Source organism: Artemia sp. Qi Xiang Cuo, chromosome 21 (assembly GCF_049724085.1).
Source record: "Artemia sp. Qi Xiang Cuo chromosome 21, ASM4972408v1, whole genome shotgun sequence".
In the NCBI taxonomy this organism is placed as follows: domain Eukaryota; kingdom Metazoa; phylum Arthropoda; class Branchiopoda; order Anostraca; family Artemiidae; genus Artemia; species Artemia sp. Qi Xiang Cuo.
The window spans coordinates 52,140,996-52,164,316 of record NC_142814.1 but is presented as its reverse complement, the minus strand read 5'-3'; the positions used below and the strand labels follow the sequence as shown (position 1 = coordinate 52,164,316).

Genomic DNA, 23,321 nt, shown 5'->3' with positions numbered 1-23,321 from the left:
GTTTTGTTATCTCTCCTATATTTATTGTTGAATTTATTTTTCTACAAAAATATTGACATTTAAATTTGTGTATTGGTTTACTTACACTGTTTGTAGAATTAGTAGTTATTTCTATTCCTTCAGTGCCTTTTATTATTCTTCTGTATTTTCCTTTCTTTTAACATCTCATTCGTCTTTATTGTGGTTATTTGAATTGGAGGTGGAGTGGCTTTTGATATATCCTTAGGAGTTGCCTCTGCTTCAATTTGGGTTGGCAGAGTGTTTAGTACCTCAGATTTAGGTGTACTAGACTGCATAGTGTCTTAGGGATTCGTTGTGACCTTAGTGTTTACCTCAGGAATTGCTACGTCATCATAGATTTTTACTAAGACTTTTGTTCCATAGTCCCTTGAGAAAGTTCCATGTATTAGGTCCTTTGAGAAAGTTCCATATATTGGTATTTCATTTATGACTGCATAGTTTCCATCATAAAAATTCTTTTCCTTAGCAGGGGGTTGAGTTGGAGTTCTTGTGTCTTGATTTGGTCCTTTATCATTTTTGGAGGATGGGTGATTCTCTATTGATCTTTTTTGTCTATCTTCCTTTGCGCTTATTCCTATAGCTTTATCTATTTCTGCCATTTTCTTATCAAAATCATATATTAGGGTCTTTTGATTTCAAGTTTGGGATTATAGGAAATGATATATCCTCTTTCTCTTTTTGGAAGTTGTTTCTTGCTTGTAATCCTTCGTCCGATCTTAGAAATTGAAAGATTGAGTCCTTTAGTTCATTTGTATTTCTCTCTAGTCTCATTACTTGGAGAAATAACGTCTCAAAAGGTTTTGGATCTAGTTTCATGAATATCTTCCATGCATTATGGCTGGCTAGAAGCAAATTTTCATGCTTAAATATTAATCCGTGTTTTACTATGTCCTGAGCTTTTATATGTAGAATTAAAAGGCTCATCATTATTGATCTGAATATCATTTTGGTTTCTAAAATTAATGTTAACATTAGTTAGGTGTGTTAATAAGAGCTACTTATTTGACCTTCATTTGAAACATTTGATGGTAAACATTGATTTGTTTACCCAATGCCTATTGATTTTTCTTGATGTATAATTATAGGGTCTATTGGAGCTTAGAAATAATGAGTACTGGCATTATATTAAATAAATATCATAATTTGTTTAAACAAATAAGTATAACAAAAGGGAAATTTTTATACAAGAGAGTGGAACGCAACTTTAAATGAATATTTCGACCCTATATCCAAGGGTCGTCCTCATCAAAACAGACGAAGAGAATAAAAACACTATAAAAGAAACTTACATTAAAATTCAATCATTAAAACTGTTTAAAAAAATGCTTTAAAACAGCCCTAATATCATTACTTCAAGGAACTTTAACCAGAACTGGTACTCCAAACGAAATGGACAGAGAACATTTCATTCAGATGGAACTAAAATATTTACAGACAAGCTTTTAAAGCTAGTCTCGCCTTCTTGGCAGCCAGCCTAGAAGGTATATTCGTAATAGGTTGAGTGGAATTATTTACTGGTTTTTTAATATAATTGGTCAAATCATTTTTAATTAAATTTGTGTATAGGGCATTAAGCGAATATTTCCCCAAATCTCTATTTAAAGAAATATTACTATTTTTTTATTTTAATTTCAATTGCCTCTCGAACAACCTGTTTTATGCCTAAATCATTGCTATTAAGGCAAGTTTCTTCAAAAAGCATTTTATGACTAGGGTTATCATATATGTGACTGCTTAAAGCAGAATCAAAGGAAATATTTGTATTATTAGAATTTAAAGCTTTAGTTATGTCATCTTTGTGTTGTTGCAGGCGTTTTTCTAAAATTTGATTGGTTATACCAACAAAAAAATTGCCACAGTAACAATGTATTTTATAAACCCCTCTCTGGCGAGTAACTGGGGTTATATCTTTAACAGAAATTAAGAAATTAATGATTTTAAAATTATTTGTAAAAACGACATAAAAATTATTTTGTGTCCAAACTTTTTTTAAACTTGTAGTGACTTTTGGAATATATGGAAGGTAAATTATATTTGAGGGCTTGACGGGAACTTCACATTTGAAGTTGAAACTTCACTTCCAACTTCTAACATTCAGGGTATATATTTGCACATTAGGGGGGTGGGGGGAGTTGAAACTTACCTCTCATTTACATCAGAAATAAAGTTACCCCCATCCCCCTAATGTGCAAATATATACCCTGAACTGGTATATACAGGGGTGGGGGCTAAAATTCATTTCCAACAAAAATGGGTAAATATATACCAACCAAATCATATTATTGAGTTAGGAATAAACTGAGTACACCATTCGATGCCTTTTTTTTATGCTTATTAAAAATATAATCATAATTTCTAGCGTAAATTAATTTCAGCCCCCTCTAGATTGGCAATTTCTGGTTTTACTTTTATAAATAAGGGGGGGGGGGCAAATTTTATTTATGATGTAAATCGGAGGTAAGTTTAAACGTCAGTTTAAGATATATATTCAGATTGGAATTATTGAGAAAAGTGATTTTCCTTGTTATTCAATGAGGACAGGTACGGATCAAGGATTTTTTTTAGGGAGGGGGGGCAAAATAGGTGGATCCAATAAAAAAATTTAGGGGCACAAAATAGGTTGATTCGATAAACTTGCGTCAGGAGTAAGTTTAATTAACGCAAACTTGAGTTAATTAAGTAAATTATACTACTTTAGGCTACACTAGAGGGGCTTGCGCCCCTTCGCCCCCTCCCCGCTGGATCGGCCACTGAATGAGGGGAACTGGTATTCCCCTGTACAATGTTTTCAACTATGCAAGATTCCAACAGTACACTTTTCATATTGATCTGACACTATTTTTGATGTGTCTTAGGCTTTTTTTTAGAAATCACCATGTCAATTTTTTCTTGGAATAAACTTTTACTTTTAAAACAAACCAAAATAATAGTTACCATTCCTGAATCAATGTCCCATGGCAACAGTACACTTTTCATATTGATCTGACACTATTTTTGATGTGTTTTAGGTTTGTTTTTAGAAATCACCATGTAAATTTCTTCTTGGAATAAACTTTTACTTTTAAAACAAACCAAAATAATAGTTACCATTCCTGAATCAAAATCCCATGGCAACTTTTTCTCAATAGTAATTTTTTTTCAAAATGTTTTAAACTTTTGGTTGCAATGGGCTGTTGTTTGTTCTTTTCTAGGTTACACCTTCCTCTGTAACCATGACGGTGGTGGATTCTGAGGGGGGGAGGGGGTTCACCCCCTAGTCAGTACCTCACTCTTTAAGCCAAAGATTTTTTAGTACTTTCATAAGATCTATTTATTCTAAATAAAGGCTTTTGTTATTAAGGGGTCATTTTTAAAGAACTTGAACAAAATACGAACTTTAGCTTAAAGAGCGAGGTATTGACTAGTAAGCGAGTCCCCTAATATACATATGAAAAATATATGAATGTAGAAGTTGGTTAAGTAAGTTAATTCGTAAGTTGCGTATCTTTATTACTAATAAAAACGTTCGTAAATAAAATTAAATAAGTTTCGAGAAAGCCATTTAACCAAATAAAAGTAAAGTTGATATGAAAATTTTGTTTTAATTATTCATGTACGGTGACTCAAAATCAAAACTTGCATCAATTCAAAAACGTTCAAAAATTAAATAAAAAAACAAGTTTTTTTTAACTGAAAGTAAGGAACAACGTTAAAACTTAAACAGAAATTATTCCGTATATGAAAGGCGCTGTCCCCTCCTCAACGCCTCGTTCTTTACGCTAAAGTTTGACTTTCTCACAACTCTTATTTTTGTTAAACAATAAAAAATTTGTTAATCCCCCTCCTCGTCAGCAGCTACACCAAAAATATGCTTGTTTTGCTTTGTTTTTTTTTGCTTTAGCTTTCTTCAAGACAAATATTGAGCTTTCTACCGAGAAAAGGCGCCTTTTATTATTTCTTTGCTTTCAATCTTGTATATACGTGACTGAAATATAGCCCCTTATAGAAAAGAATACTCTGTAATCCTTTGTCCTGATGTCTTAATTTAGCTTAAATTCATTTTTATTATCGGAATTCAATCAAAATTAAGTGCACATGCCCCATCAATATTGGTCAAACATGTCACTTCACTACATGACAAGTCTCACATCAATTTACTAAACGGCAAAAATAAAGAAAAAAAGGAATCAATAAGCGACTTCTCAAACGAAAACAGCTGTCAAAAGCAATTAAGAAATCCCTTCTCGTTTCAAAGGATTTGCATAACCCACTTTCCGAATTTTCTACGGCAACGACTGGCCATGTTTGATAGCATTATTAAGGATTTTGAGGATTCTATGGAGAGGGTCATAGTCTTATCAACTTGTAGTAACATTGGTACTGGTTTATTATGTGGGCACTGAAGAAGTCCAGTTTGGTTCATGATAATGAAATGAAGTAAAATAGGATGAATATGCAATAATTTTTAAACAAATTTGGGCTATATATTTCGGCTCAACGGAATTGTTGTTGTCATTTTAATGAAAAAAAAATCATTTTAATAGCGGGGAACTTGATTTTAATGACCGACTAATGAATAATTTTCTGTGGGAGCAAATTTGTACTAGGGGGCTGGTTATTTGTGGGGGAACTTCCATAAATGATGGAATTTCCGTTTTTTTCAGGGGGAGGTGGGTTTAACAAAAAAAAAACTAAAAAAAAACATAATTGGGTACTTACGCATTATGCGGGCACCGCATAATTTACAAGTCAGACCAATATTTTTTTTAGGGGGGGGGGGTCAAACCCCTAGCCCCCCCGGGGTACTGCCTTGGCCAAGGGAACAAATTTGCTATTGTACAAGGAAACCAGTCACGAAACCTGTCAAATAGGTTATTTGCAAGAGATCGCTATAGATAAATGACTGCAAAGCGGTGGTTTCCCAATGAGTTTCAATATTTACACGATTAATTTTTGGGGTTTAAGGGGGGAAAAGGTACCTAGGTTAGTTTTTTTACGTTTTTAATATATGGTATGATTCCCCCCCCTCCCCCTATGTGCAAATATATAGCCCAAGTTTGTTTCTAAATTATTATACATTCATCCTATTTTATTTTACCTTCGTCCTTTATAATTTGGGCGGGGGACTAGATTTGTCACTCCTTTTTGCAAAACCCATAAGCTAACGAATAACAGCTAATGGTGGCGGATCCGGGGAGTGGTGAGGGGGGCGCGTGCCCCCTAGCGAAGTCTAAAGTAGCATATCATATTCTTGATTTGCTACTTGAAGGTCAAGTAAGGTATTCTTAAGAAAATTATTTTTTTAAAAACAAAGTTTTTCCGAAGGAAGTAAAGAGCAAAGTTGAAACTTAAAACGAACAAAAATTATTACTTCACAGCTTATCTAACATATATTAATAAAACTAGTACAAATACACCAACTGATTATGTTTGTCTATGCTTTTAGGATTATACAAAACTAGCACTTTACTGAAAACACAAAAGTCAAGTATAAAAAACAGGATTATTGATTTAAGAATCAAAAGTGAGCATGTAGCCTAACAACACTAAACGAATTGATAAGGCATTTCATAGTCTCACATCAGTTGTGACATCAGTAACTTTCGCTCCGTAATGTCGCTCCTAAATTTGGCTAGCTTTACGAGTTGCTACTAATGAACGTCCACCATTATAATCCGCTACAATAGAGTATTTAAATTCTGTGATGAAAGAGGGAAAATCTAAAAAATGAGCAGATAAAAGTTTTATAGACTTGTCTTGGAAAAATCTCTCAAAATTTTAGCCACTTTTTCTATGATTTTGTTAAAACGAATCATGACTTTTCCCTCTTTAGCCAAAATTAATGCTTCTAGATAGTTTCTTGTCAATCCTTGAGCATCAGAGAGAGAACTTAGCCCCTTAAGCCCTTTTAAATAGAGTAGAGAGTAGAACCAACATTTGATAAGACGAGCAGTAGGAATACAGGACAAGGAAAGAGGGGCACACGAAATTTTACATACAAGGGAAATGACCCGTAAGGCTCATAAGATATCCCTTGATCTTGCGGCCCTCCTACTCCAAAAAATTAAATCGCTTAGGAAACAATATTATTCATTTTACAAATATGTTAGTGTGCACTTACCTTGAACCTAATGAAGTATGGAAAGTGTCTCATTAGTCCATACACGGGATTCTGTTTTGACCATGCCCAGAGATTTATTTGCATAAGAAGGGGGCGTTTACTCCACCCTCCCCATATATTTATCAAAAGGACCCCATGGAAAAATTCAAAAATAGTAGCCTGAAAACACACATCCCCACACTCTAGAGGAAATGATCTTCCCCTCCAAAATATTTGGCCTGTGTCAGCCTATCCAGGGGATTAGCTCAAACCTCCAGGCATTCCAGATTGAGTGTGTATAGCGTTTTGTCATTTTTTGGCAATTTGCTTGATTTCAAAAGAATGGTATCAGGCTCAGGGCATGCAATACGAAGAAATAATCATTCTGTCTTTAGCCTATGTCATAGATGAATGACTTTGCAGTCATTTATCCAAAGCGGTCTCTTGCAAATAGCCTATTGGACAGGTTTTTCGTGACCGGTTTTCTTGTACAGTAGCAAATTTGTTCCCTTGGGCAAGGCAGTACCCCGGGGGGGGGGGTTTAGGGGTTTGACCCCCCTAAACCCCCAGAAAAAAAACAGAAATCCCAACCTTTATGGAAGTTTCCCCAAAAATAACCAGCCCCCTAGTACAAATTTGCTTCCAGTTTGAACCCTCCCCCCTACGCCCATCCTTTCCCCAAACGCTTTGAGTCAAAATCACGAGAGAGTTATTTTGTTTGACGTAGTTTAAAAGTTCAGAAAATATGTCAATGAGGATGAGAACCTCCTCATGGTCCGTAGGGCAAGGGTTGTAAGGTATCCCCCGAGGGCATTTAAGATATTTATGGAAACGGGGTATATACTTCGGAGGGGACTCGTTGGATTGGAAATCGGAAGTTGAAGTGTCATTTTTAAAAGTAAAATTTGTCGGAGGGTAGCTATACAACAACCCCACCCCCTTCCCCCACGGTATGTTTCCCCCCATATATCCGATAGAAACTCTAAGATAGCAATTTGTAAAAAAAAATAGCCCTAAGATCTCATAACATAACAGTTGCGATTGACACAATCCCCCAAAGTATGGCGATAAGAATTTTAGGTTATACCCACGGGGAGGGTGTTCATTGTATACTTTTGGTGAAGTTTTGCGTGTTCTCATTTTGACTGGTCACTTAGTGATACGTTCTGTTCGTTTTGAATTTTGATTGATTGTTGATAGTGATTTGTGGTAGTTTTACGCTCGGAAGATTATTTCTGCCCATTTTTGAATTAAAAGAGATCTTTACTTTTCTTTAAAAACATTTTTGGTTTAAATTTTTTTTAAATTAATACAAATATATGACACCGTCATTCAGCCAGGGATGGGCAGCCACCCCCTTGCCCCCCCCCCGCCCCTTATGGGCGCCCAGGTGACAAGATAATATTTAACAAGTACCAAAAATAATTTATTGTTATTGTTATGTTGTATTACAAAACAGAGATCAGGACCGCTGGATGGGCCCTAAGGGTCTAGTGCCGTCATACTTACATATACTTACTTATTTTCATTATGGAAATGTTCTCATTATCGCTTCCACTCTTCCTCTAAAAGTGCAAACTTTGCTCTTCACTATCGTAGCTGACATGTTCTGATATTCAATTTTGTATTCCTGTCATCCAGACAATCATTTACTCTTCCCTTTCATTTTTAACACGTTCTGTTTCTTCTTGCTGCTTGACATTTTCGCTGTCGCTTACCTTTTAAATACATTAATTATGCATTACGTAATTTAGTTTACTTTTTAAACTCATTATCTCATGTGTATTAATAAAAAATTTTTCTTTCTTCTTCACTTTTGATCATTACTGCTTCAAATATTTTTAAGTGCCCTTTTTTTGGGCACTAAAAATTGGTCTCATCACATTTGATGTTATAAGTTTTGAGTTATGACCTCTCGTGATTTTAAAGGTCTCTGATCGTCCTCTCACTAAAAGGGGACCCAGACTAGTCTGTGACGTATGCGAGCCGAATAATTTTTCTTTAAATAGTTGTGACATATTCAAAGTTTAGCATAAAGAGCTGGGTGCTGAGGTGGGCACAACCTCTTCCAAATATAGAATAATGTATGTTTGTTTTAAGGTGTAATGTTACTCCTTTATTTTTTTTTATATCGTATGTACATCAGATATTCTGAGACGCTCTGTAATTCAAAGCTGACTTAGGGGTGGATCCAGGATGTTTTTAGGGGGGTGCGCAAAATAGGTTGATGTGATAAACTTGAGTTAGGAGCAAGTTTAATTAGCGCAAGCTTGCGTTAATTAGGTAAATTACATTACTTTAGACTACATTAGGGGGCGCGCACCCCCTAGCCCCCCTGGATCCGCCACTGCACTGACTAGCCTATCCAGCCCCTCTTCAATTATTTTCAATGGCGTGTCTTCGATCAATAGCCTACACTAAATATTGTATTTACAACAATGTAACATTCAAAAACATTCTTAGACCACACTGGCTATACATGACAGATGAAACTCAGAGAGGAGAGAAAGTAACAAAATGAAAAATAAAATCAAGAACAGGGTGAAAAATCGAGGATTTCGGTCAGTCCAGTGGCGAATCATGAAGATGACAAAATATAGATGCAAATATTTCGACAAGGACCTCCGCCAAGTCGTCCTCAGTGCTAAACAAAAAAGAAAAAAAACACGAAAATATAACCTTTCGAAGTTTACCCTACAAAGACAGAACAGACACTGAATAAAAAACCAGGCAGGAATCAATGAAAATGATTTTACCAAGATGATTGGGCAAGGATATTTTGCCTTGCCACAGTTTTAGCTGGTCTACAATTTCGGTTTTCATTAGATATGCAAATAGGTTCTTTTACGTTATTTCAGGTGAAAATATTGATTGAGTCCTTCAAGATTAAACTGTCGTAAATTGGGCTTAATGAAATATCTCCAGTATCTCTATTTATTGCTAAATTTTGGTTTATATATTTTTTTTTATCTCAATTACCTCTTTAAAAGTTTGTGGTACGCCATTTACAGTTGATATTAAGGTTGCCTTGTCAAACAGAACTAGGTGGGTCAGATTTACGAAAATATGCGAAGCCAATGCCGAATCAAAGTTGTCATTGTTATTTTTTAATAATACAGTTGATATTAAGGTTGCCTCGTCAAACAGAACTAGGTGGGTCGGATTTACGAAAATATGCGAAGCCAATGCCGAATCAAAGTTGTCATTGTTATTTTTTAATCTCAGGGACTTATCTATTGAAATTTTGTGCTCATGCACAATATTCACCTAGTTGTTGATTGGTCCTACTAAATTTTCCACAGGAAAATATGGAACACTTAACATTTATCCACATGAACCTAGGGATTCTGTAGACATCACTACCCATGTACAGGGTCTGCTTTTATTTCTCATTTTGGCATGATGTTGAAATAGTGTTCATACTTTTTGTTCGAATGTTTTGATAGAATACAGATGCGTATTATGTTTTTTTTAAATTTTTCCAAGTTTATCGCCAAGCATTCCATCAAAATAAACGACAATACATAGCCTACAATCAAATCATTTCTAGTATTACAACATAGACGCTACCCAATTTAATTTTTGAAAAAGACTAGACTGCATTCTTTTATTTTAAGGAAACTCATTACTTAGCAAAACCTCAGATTGACAAAAATATGGGCACACTTCTATTATCTGTAAGACGCGAACCTGCACTTGGAAAAACCAAAGACCTGCCGCGATCTTATGCAGTAGACAGGTATTCAGGGGTTTCTCACTGTGGGACTTATATTTAAACTTAAGTGTTTTGGGGTTTAGGGAGGAGAGGTCCCTAGGTGAGGTTACGTATTGAATATATGCTATGATTTACCCCACCCCCCTGATCTGCGAATACATAAACAATATTTTTTTCTAAACTCTTATAATTTTTATTCCATTTTGTTCTATTTCATTAGCATTAAAACAACTTCACTTCTTTCGTGTCTTACATATAATAGAACAGTACCAAAGTATGTTTAAGACCTTATCATCGTCATCATCATTGTCTACACAACTGTCACAGTAAAAAGTTGGCTCTCTGTCCTTTAAATACCTGTCTAGATCTGATGCACCTGGTTGACGAGCAAGTTCTGGAGGAATGCAAGTTCTGTGCATCTTTGAGCCACAGTCCTCTTGAGAGCATTCCACACAATAGTCATTTTTGTGCCTGTTGCGCTCATCCTTCCACGACCCACGACATATCACACATATCCAATTCTCTTTACGCTTTTTGCTATCTCCCTATCCTTAAGCCATGAAATCGTATCCTCTGAAGATAGGACGGTACTTCCGTAGACAGATCTGGCATTTGTCTTTTCTGGCTCATTTGTTAAAGAAACACTTAAAAGTCGTTTTGTGGGTGTAAGTATTAATCTCTTTGGTTGATTTATAACTGGCACACTTAAAGTAGGTTTAGTGGGGGTAAGTGTTAATCTCTTGGTAGGGGTACTCTCTCTAACTACTCTCTCTTTAAGTCTATTCACAGTGACACGCAAAAAAAATATCAGAAGAACATGAAGGTAATGTGTTTCCTGTAAGGGGTTTATTGAAAATGTAAGGGGCTTCACATGAACATAAGGGTTTTGCAATGAGGTTTTTATTTTTGGTGAGGTTGGAGGACTCTCTTGAAATACCTCATTAGTTTTTGCAGGAGAACTCCCTCTGTTAAACGTCGCATTGGATGACGCTGAAGTTTCGTCGATATCAATCACCAATTCAGCTTGTGGGGCTAGCAGCCCTTTCGGAAAATTAGGCAGGTTAAAATCGGTGAGCGTTCTCGACAACAGAGGTGTAGAAGTACGGTGTTTCATGGTGGTAGCCCTTACTTCTGACTTATAATCCTCTTCAATGGACCTCCAATATTTATACAGACCCCGTATATCTTAACGACCGGTCCAAATTGGACTGTCATTAAAGACAAAGTCCTCTAATATAACTGGGTCAAGATATTTTTCTAAATATTCTTTTATGATTTGGATTCTGGTTTTTATCAAGTGGTCGACCTATAATAGAACGATTTATTTGACCCTGGTTACTATTTATTAGGTTTTCATAACACTCGGGTAGAATCACACTGACTGTAGGCCAAACTACATCCTGATTAGGCCTAAGTTCTGTTAACCTACTAAAGTCAATGTTTTGGGCACTCCACGGGAAAAGTCCACTTTTCCAAAACGCATTTTTATATGGCTCTTGGGTCATTTTTTTCCTAAAGATATATGGAAACTGTTGACAAAAAGACGTCTTCTTGACCATTTTCGGAGGACCATAGTGGATGATTTCAATACTATTGCCATTTTCTGCCATGTGTCCTTTCGTCCAGAGGTTCACCTGCCTCTTCCTATTGTATTTTAGCGGCTTAAATGCACCCACATCTAAAGGCTGCAAAATTTCAGAAGCATTAGATAATATGCACAATAGCCTAATATTAATTTTCCTAGCAAATTCTGATGTCTTCATGGATACGTGACTACTGTGGTTATCCATAGTCAAAACAACCTTTAAATAACCCTTTTGAACTAACCATGGATGAAATATCTCGTCCATCCATTTGAAAAACACATACTGTGTCATCCTGTGTCATCCTGAATTGCTATGGAAAGCTTTCACATCTCCTGGAATTGTTTCAAGGACTTTCTTGTTCGGCCTAGGATGCTTTCACACAACTAGAGGGGGGACACTCACCTTTAGCATTAATGCATGCCAACACGGTTAACCCATCTTTTTCATTAACAGACCTATTAAAAACACTTTTAGATCCTTTTTCTGCTAAAACCTTCGAAGTGTTTTCGTACCTGATCATCGTCTCGTCGCAGTTAAACCATAAAGCAGCATTTTTAAAATCTTCATCAGTCAGTCCTTCATCGGTCTGAAGTCGCTCTTTTTGAACAGTGAAGTAATTTAAAAATTTTTCTTCTGTCAATGCTGTCTTACCACCATGTGTAGGTTCCGCTTTATATACTACCACGTTAGGATGAAGTTTTAAAAAATTTGTGATGAGTTTTTAACCTGGTATGCCATCACTTGAAAATTTATCAGCTATGCCCTAAATCTTTTCTACCTGTGCCAATGTGCTTCGTAATTGTTCCTTAGTTACCAGAAACTCAACTTTCTGCATGTTCTTAATACGAGTTACAGCAATTGGCTTAATTTCTTCACCAAGAATTGGAGGAGGTTCTCGTTTTGGCTTTATCCCACCATCCTCCAAGCCTTGCCCTTGACTTAAATTTTTTTAATCCGATCATTCAGTGTACTTTTAGGAACATTATTGTCCTCAGCTGCCTTCCTCATTGACTTACCCTCGAAATGATCCGTTATTGCTTGCTTGATATTTGTTTCATTATACCTTACCACTGACTTACCTCCACGTTTGTGTCCCTCCTTGTAGTTGGTCCTACGGACTGGTCCTGCTGTTTCACTATTGGTTTATTCCTTGGGATAAGAATATCTTCTCTTTTAATGGCTTCAATTACTTCGGTTGTGGGCCTATCGAAAGCATTATCGATAAAGAAAGAAAAGATTTCATAATTCTAAATAATAATTTTATGCCAAACCAGGGGCAGCCCTAGACGGTTTATGGGGTAAACGAACTATTCCTCGGCGTCGTCACACCCCTGGTAGGCCGAAGCACTCAAAATTGGCCGAGAGAAAGACCAAATTGAATTTTAATCAACTCGGTTTTTTCAATGCATGGCTATTTAGCATACAAATGCTGCAATTGCAAAAGATGGTAGGCTATCAAGGTCAAAGGCCTACCAAGAGAGGGTTAGGGGGTTTTAACCCCACCCCAACCTGAAATGTTTGCCTGACTCATAAAAAATTAGCAAAAATGGATATAAACAAATTTTGTATGTGTTTTTTTATTTTTATGTTGTATAAAACCGGCCCCCAATTTTTTCCCAGTAAAAACACCTCCGAAAAATGGGGTGGGGGTAAAGCATAGCATATATTATTACATAACCTAACCTATCTTAGGTACCATCCCCCCTAAACCCCAAAAAAAAACAGTTTAAATATCTTATAGGCCTCGGCAATGAAAACCAAGCCATAGCCGACAATTTATTACCCTTTTGTGATTTCTTAAATTAATCCGTCAAAAACAGGTTTTTGATGACCTAGCCTAAGTTTTTCAAAGAATAGTAAAGAACCCCATTAAACTAAAAACAAGCAGGAATCATATCGGAGCGATGTAGCCTAAACTACCCAGAACACCGGACAACTCATCGGTCAAATCCTATGCCCGAGTTTCCCACCCTGTCATTAATTTTTTATAGCCTAGGTTTTTTTATCTATTTAAGTTCAGTTAACGCGGTTAAGTTAAGGTCTTATTTTTGTTAGCTCTGAGCGTTTATGTTTTTGATTAGGCTAGGTCAATTTGAAGTTAGTAACATGTTATTCCAGACAGAAACTCGTAGATATCGTATTACGTTTAACCTTGGAACCCTCCCCCCCCCAGAAATGTTTGTTTGACTCATAAAAACGTAACAAAAATGGGTATAAACAAATTTTATATGAGTTTTTTAAGTTTTTTTTTGTGTAACCCCCCCCCCCAGCAAACTAATCTGTGTACAACCCCCTCCGAAAAAAAATCAGTGGTAGGGGCGTGTATGGTAGTAAATCGTATTTATGCGTAGACTAGCACTGGCGTGTCGTTTTGAGGGGGCAAGGGGGGCAGTTGGCCCCCCCCCCCAAAAATGGGACGAAAAAAGATCGGCTTAGCCTATTATGCCTATAAAACTAGACACCACCAGGCACCTAGCCTACTACAGGCACCAAGGTTATGGTAGGCACCGCCCAGGGGGGCGGTGGGAGGATGGCAAGGGGGGGGGCTGTTGCCCCCCCTCTTTATGTGAAGAAAACAATTATGCTATACACCCCATGTCCTTTAACTCTCTGGAGATGGGCCCCTCTTGCCTCCTCCAATAAAAATGTTGGAGATTCACCCTTGGCCTAGCATAATGTTAAAAAACCCGATAGCCTAGGGCCGAGGGACTAGCCTAACTTACTGTGAAACGTAGCACCGGAACAATCCCTCTTTATTTGTTCTGCTGCTCTGGTTGAGAGTCGCTATGTCTTCTGAGTCCATCAAAATTTCCTATCCAAGGCGAATTTCAAAAGATTTGTTTTATATAAATATGCAATAGATTATAGTAAATGCAACATTTTATAGGTATCGAATATTTTTTAATTCAGATCAATATATTTGTTTAATATGTGACTATTAATTTTGAACTGAGAGAGTTCCAAATTGCTATCCCAGACCTATCCAGAAAAAACCGTTGACTTACTTATAACATCATATTTCAGCAAGGGAATTGTCTGGGCAATTGACAACAATTTTTATCATCTTAGTGTGTGAAGTTCTCGGACGATAAATGACAGTTGACCAAATTTTAAAAACAACTGTTAAAAATTCTATTTGAGTCAGATAGCACCTTGAAACATTTTTTATGGACTAATTTCATCATGACCGGACTAAAACTAAATTCAGGGGAAAATTTGTGGTTCGCCTATATTAGGCGAATAGGGGGGGATTACTGATATTGATGACTGATACACATGTATCAGTAATCTTTATTTGGTTGTAAGTTGCCAATTTTTAGAATCTAATGTTTTGTCAAATATTTCGTGGCAATGAATTGTAAGTAAGGAGCGATCCGGCTCAATAGTAACCAAAAATTTAATAACTGGAATTTTGACACCCATATATACTTCAACAGAATCAAATTTTTATGCTGATTTCTAATATCTGACTTTCATCAAATTTAGTGATACCCATAAAAAGCTACATGCCTGAGAAAATTTGCCTTATATTCGAAAAAAGGGGGAAACACCCCCAAAAAGTCATAGAACTTAAATGAAAATCACACCGTCGGATTCAGCGTATCAGAAAAACCTGTTGCGGAAGTTTCAAGCTCCTATCTGCAAAAATATGGAATTTTGTATTTTTGGTCAGAAGAAAGATCACAGATGTGTGTAATTTTTTTTTTATTTCCCCTGGGGTGATCGTACCGATCCAGTAGTCCAAGAATACCATAAGACGGCTCAATCGACCGAAATTTAAAAGTTCTAGTGCCCTATTTAAAGGATCACAAAAATAAGAGGTCAACTTGACCCCCTCACACGCTAACTTTTTTCCAAAATTAACTAAATCTAAATTTTGAGTTAGCCGTCTTGTTAAGCAGAGTCGAAAATCTAATATATATGTATTTGAGGATGACTTAATCGCCCGAAGTTCTCGAGGGAAGGGCTGGAATTTATGAACTTTGCCCATTGTTTACATATAGTATTGGTTAATGCGAAGTATAAAGACGTTTCAGGAGGTATTTTTTTTCTGATGGGGAGGAAAGGGTTACGGGGGAGGATTCTTCCATGGAGGATGTTTCCTTGGGGGAAGGGACAGTTCTATGAAGGGAGCGCCGGATTTCCCAGCATTATTTAAAAAACGATCAGAAATTAAATAAAAAAAATATTTTTTTCAACTTAAAGTAAGGAGCAACGTTAAAACTTAAAACAAACAGAAATGATTACGTATATGAGGGGGTTCGTCCCCTAGTTAATACCGCGCCGTGTTCACTAGAGTCTTTTTTTAGTAGTTTCAAAAGAGCTATCTATGCTAAGTAACCGGCTTTTGTGATTCAGGGGTGTGTGATTCGAACAATACTCGAATTGTAGCGTAAAGAGCAAGGTATCGACTAGAGGGTAAACTCCCTAATATACATAATAAAACATACGAATATAGAAGTTCGTTACGTAATTTAATTCGTAAGTTACGTCAGAAAAGAATTTCGAGAAAGCCATTTAGCCAAAAAAGTAAAATTAATATGCAAATTTCGTTTTAATTATTCATGTACGGTGAGCCAAAATCAAAGCTGCATTAATTTAAAAACGTTCAGAAATTAAATAAAAAAAGTTTAACCTGAAAGTAAGGAGGATCATTAAAACTTAAAACGAACAGAAATGATTCTGTATATGAAAGGGGCTGTCCCCTCCTCAATGCCTCGCTCTTTACGCTAAAGTCTGAATCTGTCACACAACTTTATTTTTAAAAAAAATAAACAACTTACGTGAAATACATGACCTAACCTAGGTACCTTCCTCCCTTAAACACCAAAAAACAATTGTTAAAATATTGTTACTCCATGTGAAACCACAGCCTTGCAATGTTTTATCTATAGCGTTCTCTTGGAAATAGCCTATTTGACAGGTTTTCCGTTACTGGTTTCCTTGTACAAAAGCAATTTTTTTTACTTGGACAAGGCTGCACCCAGGGGGGGGGATTTGAACACCCCCCCCTCCCAAAAACGAAATGTTTGTCTGACTTGTAAAAATGTAACAAAAATGTAGGTAAAAAAATTTTGGTGTTTATGCATCATGCAGGTATGCTATACAAGGCTTCCACTCTCGAAAATTTAAATTCGGAGACAAGTCTTAAAAATTCGGGGAGTTTTCAGAGACAAGTCTTCAAGGTACGGGGATTTTTCGGGAAAAAACAAAATTGAATTTCGCTTCGAAAATTTGGAAGACAAAATTGGTTTTAGCCTCGTTTCCAGGCTCAAGTAGGGCTCAAGTTGTATCTGCGTAGTAAATCAAGCCTTTTATAAAATAGGCTTTAGATCGAGAGCCACGGCCCGGTTTTGCAACCCATAGCCTAAAACGATTATTGCTTATATTGCGTCAAAAACTTCAAAATTGTTTTCAAAAAAAAAAAAAAATAGTAAACACATGTAAACTGTAAATACCATTAGCAATTTTTTATTATGTCATTTATCTCATATATTACTTAAGATATTTAAAAACAAAAACAAATATTGTTTGGGTTTCTATATAAGTAAATTAAATAGACAAATTCAACCTATAAGTACGGGGTAATATTAAAACTTAAAACAAACAAGAACTAAACTAAACAAGTAAATTTAAACTTAAATTAAAACGGGAATTTTGACAACAATTAAAAATTATTGGTTTTTCATGCTGCTTCTAAGGACTTAGAAGCAGTTATTTAGCCCTTAGTTGTTTACCCCCCCCTCCCCCCATAAAAAAATCCTCCCACAGGAAATAACGGAAAATGCCCCCCCCCCCCCCCCAAAAATTTACCTCGCAGGAAATGCTCCTCTGCTGAGAAAACTCCCTACGGAAAGTACCCCCGCGAAAACTACCATCGGAGAATACCCACCCCCGTGCGGGCAATCCCCCCACCGAAGAGACATTTTTTTTCCTTGTTTGTCTCTACTATGCTTTTCTGTCTTTAGGTTACATCATAATTACTATATAGTAACCGATCAACCCCCTACCTTGTGACCAGCCATATTCCAAATTTAATACTTATCGCAGTCTCATTTTTATATCAGCCCATCGCCTGGACATGATAGCTGTTGGCTACAAATCATAATTAAATTTACTAGGCTAATTCTTTTACTTCGCACTAACATTATTTGGCCTTCTTAACCAACTGTTTGTGATACATAAGTCCGAAAATATTTAAACCTTGACAAGAAAACAATATGAGCCTAACGCCCAAATTTTTAATTCCAGATGTACTGTAAATTTTCTTATGAATAATATTTTTGGGTTCACCTTTACTTGAATCCTCTTTTCCTCAACCTTTTACAGTCTGTATCTAAAATTTGCCTCATTATGAGGGGGGGGAGTTGTACATTTTTATGGTAAGAAGATCGTATTTTAAGATAGTTCTTAGGAAGAAATAAACTATACCATATTTTCTTTAAAAAAAAATTATCTCAGAATTAGCCTTCATACAGGGCTATTAATTGTTAAAGCATTAGCAGTTGTAAATTTACTTGGCTATCCTGAATTTGAGCAGAATATATTTTCCGTAAAATTGCCTTTCCCTAACTAACTGGTTTGCAAAACCGTAAAAAGCATATTTTTATGCTATTTTGTTATATTTCGTTAGGCTCAACCAAACTTCAATTATGGCGTGTTTCTGAGATTTTAGAACAGTACCGCCAATTCAATGTCAGAAATTATAAACACCCTGTGCTCCTTTTTCTCCTCAAATTGATTTAAAACCAAGTTTTGTCAGAGACGACACGCACATAGAGACGACAAACATAGAGACGACACAAGGAAGATGTTTTTTTTTAGATTCTCAACTACATTGACTAAAATTTCATTCAAGATTTTGTAATTAACTAAGCAAGTTCAAGCAGTTGACAGCATTTGTCTATTTTGGAAGTAGCAAATTAAAGGTTGACACAAAAGAGTCATAGCAATATTGCTTTAACAAATTGTTGGCACCAAACATTATCTTGGTCAAAACTAGCTATAAAACGGGGAGGGGGTATATATTAAAGTTTTTAAGAATCTTCAATTCATTTCTTGTTTCTTTGATATATTTTTTTTGTAGAATCAAAATTTATTTTTTGTGAGTGGTTTTGATACTTCTGAAAAATATTTATTATTTAATAATAAATCAATGTACCCTGTACATATGGGCACTCTAAGACTCATGTGGTTCGGGGGGGGGATGCGATCTTTGTAAATTTTAACAAATCTCAACCAGATTTATGCCGTTAAATAGAATTAAGTTTTCATTAATTAAACTTAATCCTGATGCAATTTTATAAGATCAACTATTTTACACCCCTAAATTTTTTTATTCGATCAACCTATTTTGCCCCCCCCCCCACCAAAAAAAAATCCTTGATCAGCACCTGCCCTCATTGAAGAAAAGGATAATCACTTTCCTCAATAATCCAATCTGAATAATTATCTTCTCTGAAAATAAAATTTAAATAACAAATTTGTAATAAACCTTTAAAGTTTAATTTTTCATTTGCGAAATGGTGATTTTACAAACTATAGCTATTTTGAAACTGCATCTATAACCTGGCCAAGATTACAGAATATAGAAAAAAAAACTGGGAAAACTAGTTTCACTGCTATTGGTTAAAAATAGGAAGTTTGCTGGATGGGAATAAGAAATATTGTGTCATAATTATTTACAATGAGCGGTTTTTATTTACGACTTTAAGCAGAATTGTCACTTGTTAGTAAATTCAAAAATAGGAGGCGCTGTACAAGCGAAACTATTTGAATTAGTAACCTACTTGTTAAGAAATCCTGGAGAAATTTAATGTTACAAAAATTAAGTTTCTAGGTGGTATAATACAGTAATTAGAGTAGTTTAAATGTCAAAAAGTTTTCAAAGTGATTAAAGTGTCCGACTACTGGGTGTCTTACCCTATATTCCTTGTACATGGTCATATCTAAAATTTAGCTATTTATAGGCTAGGCTATGTTTACATAGTTGTATCTTAATTTTTTGGTTCTTAATAAGAATTTGACAATTTTTTTACACTTTTACTTACTAGATGTGCGTAGTCTAATAACCAAGATTCTATTCATTTTTTTTTCAAGAAAAGGTTTTAGCCTTTTCATTGTTAATTGTTCAGATTTTGCTACAATAAAATGTATACGAGTGTATTTTTACTTATTAATTTTTCAATGCCGTCATTCAATATTCCTGACACCATTTTTGTTCTTCTGATTAGCCAATAAGGATTTAGATATCCGTTGGCTGTTAATGCGCATGGTGTGGCCATTTTGATACGTATCATTTTTAAGAAGGAATTTGGGAGCTTCATTTGTTAAATCGTTTCATTTACGGGATTTTTTTGCTAATTGTCTTGGCTTTCAAAAATTTGGTTGTTCTTCTCAGGATTGTCATGTTTGTATATTAGATACTTTTTTAGTTTGGTTGGGAAGTTAAGGTTTTTCAAGGAGTTCGTAATGTCAGATTTTTTCATATATTGGCTTATATATTTTCTGCATAGTTGTTCTAGTGTGGGATTGCTTAGGTTAATGCGTTTTATTTTAATGGTTATTTGCCTTTGATAAAATAAAGAATTTGAACTTTTATTTCTTTCTTCAAAAGTTACTAGGTCCACACCTGGCAGTATTTTTGAACCGAAGTTTTCATCATTTTTATAGAGGCCAAGGATTATTTTTCTTAATTCTTGGTAATCTTGTTCATATAGATAGGTTACTAGACCAGATGATGATTCGGTTTGGTTTTGATTAATTTAATTTTTAGATAGGGTGAGGAGTAAATTGCTCGTTTTTACAAGATTGTATCCTTGATCTAAAAGTATTGATAGGAATGTTAGTGGCCATATAATTGTGAAGCCATGTTCATAATACGTGTGCCATAGGTTTCCACAAATTAGAGTTTCTATTAAGGGATAAGCATTTCTTGGGGATCTTTTAATTAACACTTCAAAAGTTAGGGAGGCAAACTTTCTTTTGTATTGGAAACTTCCCGAATTACTCTTTGGGAGAAGGTACAGAACATCAGTTTGATCTTGATATCAACTTTCAAATCGTTTTTGATAATTAAGGGGATTTTTAGTAACAAGTCAAGCGTTGTATGGCTCAGATTACCCACTGCCTCGTTTAGGGCATAGTTAAAGATCAATTCATTCAATTCGTGATTTATTCTTGATATATTTGGTAAACTCTGAGTTTTAATTGTGTAGTTTTCCTTATTTAGAGAATTTTCCAGGATTTTTATTGTTTGGCAATAATTGGGATTGTTTAAATTAGAGCAACTCAATGCCTTTTTTATTGACATTTTTTTAAAAGGATATTTACTTAATAAGCTAGTTAAGGAGTTTTGAATTTATTTACCTTTTCTTATTTGCCATATATCTTCTTGATTATCTGGAAATGATTCATTACATACATATTCCTGATTTTAATGTTCAGATGTTTTATAATGTGCATGTGGGTATACATATTGTTGTTGGATCTATTACAGTCATGATTGGTCCCTCAGTCATCAAAATGGTTGGGGTTTGAGTTCTAAAACGTATTTGGGATATTAATTTGCTTGTCTGACAGACTGATTTATCATTCATAGTTGTACATTGGTCATGGTTTAGATAAATCATATGGATTAATGATTTGAAAGGAATGCAGTGGCTTAATGTTTATTTGCTGCCTAGTAAGGGAAACCCAAGGTTTGACAAAGTAAAATTTGATTTTTGGATATTGTTTCTTACTTTCAATTTGGGCCATTCTTGCAAAGGGCTATCCCTTTTAACTAATGTTTAGGTAATGTCAAAGTTTAATTGTAAATCTGCCCAGAGACATTTTCCGCAATGCCTTTTTTCGTAAACTATTATATCTGATTCTGAATATATTTTTCTTCCAAAATGTATATCATTTCTAAACAAGTTCAGTGTGATAATTTTTATATCTTCGTATGTGTTGGCATCCACCATAAAATTTTTTGTATTTATTGTACCAGTTACTTGATGATTGCTTTGAAACAGTTGGAATTGTCTTGAGAACTTTCCACAAAAAGCTTGATTATTGTTGAGAAAGATTTCGAAAATGTTATTCTGTTCTAGTAAGTTATGGCCTTGATCTACTAAGATTGATGGGAATTTCAGAGGCCAAAACGTTGTTTCCATGTTTTTGTTCATGGAGTAGTCTAATAATTTTACAATTTCTGCCGTTATTGTTGGGTATTTAGTTTTTGGAATATTTTGTACCAGTACTCTGAAGACTAATATTGTGTGTTTTTTTCCATTTTGGTTAAAGGCTTTATCTATTATAGTTGAGATAATATCCCTCAATAGTTCATCTTTAAGATGGATAGTAGGTGGTTGTAGTAGGTTTTCAATCGCAATATAGTTAAGATTTACTACAGCCGTTTTTGTATTTTCTTCGAATAATTCTTGTCTTAATTCATGACTTACTTCAGCTAGGTTTGGTAAGCTACATGATTTGAGTTTAAGGTGGCCCTTGGTATATAAGATTTTTCCTTCTATAGTGCCATAGATCACTTTGTTGATCAAATCCTCTTTTTGTAAATTACTTGGTGAGGTTATGTTGATTAAACTATTGAGCTTATACATTACATCCCTTTTTTTGAAAGATTTAAAATTATTAGTACCTTTGTTTCTTAATGTTAGTAGTTTAAATATCAGTTACCTTGCCTAGCACCTTGGAAATATGCAGAAATTGCTCTTTCAATAATTTTCTTGTGAATCTTAAGGAATATACCCTAGAATAAATTTCAAGATGAAATACAAGAAAAACCACAATCTTTTCAATTTATTTTCTAGGGGGTTTTTTTTTTGTTAAAACTGATATTGATTTAAGCGTATTTAAACATAATTTGCAAAAAAATAACAAAATGTCTTGATGATTCATTGAATTATTTATTATTTTTAAAATACAATCAATTATATTTGTAGAACGCTGTGACCGACGTAATAATATTTATATATACAATAATAATTATGTACTAACATAACACAAATACACATGGGCTACTATTTAAAATTTTGGAATTGAATTGTGCTGATGCGATGAAACCATGTTTTGTTTTAGAGATGAAGTTTGTGGTTGAGAATACATTATATAACCTTTATTTTTGGTCTTCAATTGCGCTCAATTTGATTTATTTGTTTTTATTCTTTTAAATATTATTTCTTTTCTTTTCATGGTATATTCTATGCTTCGAGGATTATATATAGGAATTGCTTGTAATACCTTATCTCTTGGAGTGGGTCATGTTGACCTTGTTATTTTACACAGTCCTTGTTTCCTTCGATCTTAAAACATATTTTTTGTTTCCTACATTTATCTAGTAGGGCTAAATCGGTCTGACAAGGACTCTTGGCAAACCAGTACCGGATTTTATATTGTTTTTGCAAGTTTCGAATTTCCTTCTGAATGTATTGAAGATACTTGCCCTTTCTCTCGTTGTACTTTATTCCCAGTTTTCCTCTTATGGGTCGACATTTGGGATTGTTTGCAAATTGTAGTGCAAAACGATACGATTCTTTGTCATATTCTCTTAAATCATATTTAACGTCACCCTTTTGTGCAGAAATTCCCTTTCCCTATTCGTCCACTATCAGGATTGCTGCTGAGTATATCATGTTTTCTTTGGCAAACCTGATAGTTGTGAACTCTGTGTCAATAATTGCCTTGGCAATTTTTCTGAAATGAAAGGTAGTTTCTATTGGCTACTGTCTTGTTGTTTTACTTCAAAATTAGTTACATATATGGTTGCCTTTGGTCGAGATCATACTACTTGTTCGCCAATATTTCCTCATACTAGGGTACTTAATCGTTCGACTTAATTCGATACTTCTAAAGCTCCAAATTAACTAAGATTGAATATTTATTTTTGAATGGAAAGTAAGGTGACTTCAGGTTGAAA

At 34.9% G+C, this 23,321-nt stretch overlaps 1 pseudogene; it reads right to left on the bottom strand.

Moving 5' to 3' along the window:
- Positions 1 to 302: 302 nt before the first annotated feature.
- On the bottom strand, positions 303 to 10,234 carry LOC148939717 (uncharacterized; annotated as a pseudogene).
- Between the last annotated feature and the right edge of the window lie 13,087 nt (positions 10,235 to 23,321).